Genomic DNA, 1,449 nt, shown 5'->3' with positions numbered 1-1,449 from the left:
CTCTGTAGACCAGGCTGGCCTCGAACTCAGAAATCCGCCTGCCTCTGCCTCCCAAGTGCTGGGATTAAAGGCATGCGCCACCACGCCCGGCGTCCTTATAAACTTGATATCCTGGGCCACATGTTTATTTGGTTCCAGGCAGCCTAAGGTTCCGCAGCTAGCCAAAGCCCACTGAAGCAGTGCAGTGATCTGCCCTGTGAGAGCATTTTCCAGATTCTCGCCTGGGTGTGGGGCTGGAGAAGCCCTGCTTCCTGTTCAGTGACATGGCTATCTGGGACTCCGGTTGGCACAGCAGAACCAGGCCTGGGGGAGCAAGGGTGGGGCAAGCATAGTTCTAGAAACTAAATCACGATGCATTTTCTGGAGTACACCCAGTGTGAGCAGCCCATCTCACATAAGAGAAGAACAAAATGTTGTCAGAGTCAGACTTGGGACCTGGCTGGGTGAGGGAACTGTCTGGGCATCCAGCTCTGCATGCAGAGGCCTCAGGAACAGCATCCTGCACACTGCTTTCTGCACACAGAGGCCTTGGGCCTTGCTATGCTCACATAGGGTAGGGCCTAGAAGCCAGGTTGCTCTCCAAGACCCAGAGAAGAGGACAAGCAGGGGTCTGTTATGACCCCAGGAATGGTTAACCCTTAGTTATTGCTTCAGTCTGAACATTTACCAATGTCTTGAAGAATACCATTAGGGCGATAAGTTCCAGTAGAGGCCTGGGCCATGCATTGGGACCACGGGTCCTGCCCCAGAAACAGGCAGTCAAGGGAAACCTCTCTCCATTGTTCTTCCAAGCCAGGCCCTGACGGGGGTGGGGTCTTCCCTAGACCTGTGGCCTCCTCCCTGGCCCACCTTCCTGGGAGTATGTTGGTAGACATCAGAGAAGGGTAATAATAGCTCAGACACACAGAATGGTTCTCAGGATTTCCTTCAGAAAAGTTGATTGTCTTGTGAACTCCAAGGTGGCTGGAGAGACTTGAGGAACCCATCATGCACAGTGCTTGTGAGTTCGATTTTTTTCCCCTCTCCACGTTGCCCATGACCAGCTGACCCAACAAGCTGCTTCTGGTCCCTGATCTATATATCGGCTGAGGCTTGCAACCCTTGGCAGGTAAGGGATGATGGGAAGCAGAAATTGAGGTTCCAGTCCTGTTTGTTCTGTGGAAGGGTGTCCCCATGGAGAGTCTGTAGTGAAGGGTCCAAACTCTGTCATGTGCATGCACGCTCCCCCTTTTGAGGCTGAGTAAGTATCCTGGGGGAGGTTTCTGTGGAAAGAGAGCCTGCCTATTCATGGTGCTCTCCAGCTGCACATCCCTGAGGGGCATCCTGGGCTGGACAGCTGTCACAGTGAAAGATGGGAGCCATGCTGGTCCAGACCTCAGCTGGCTTCACAACCACAACCACTGCCCTGGTCCTCCTGGCCTTTGTTTGTTTGTTTGGTTTGGTTTGGTT

This window comes from Mus caroli, chromosome 10 (genome assembly GCF_900094665.2).
Source record: "Mus caroli chromosome 10, CAROLI_EIJ_v1.1, whole genome shotgun sequence".
NCBI lineage: Eukaryota > Metazoa > Chordata > Mammalia > Rodentia > Muridae > Mus > Mus caroli.
The sequence above is the reverse complement of the archived record's forward strand: the minus strand, read 5'-3'. Positions refer to the sequence as shown.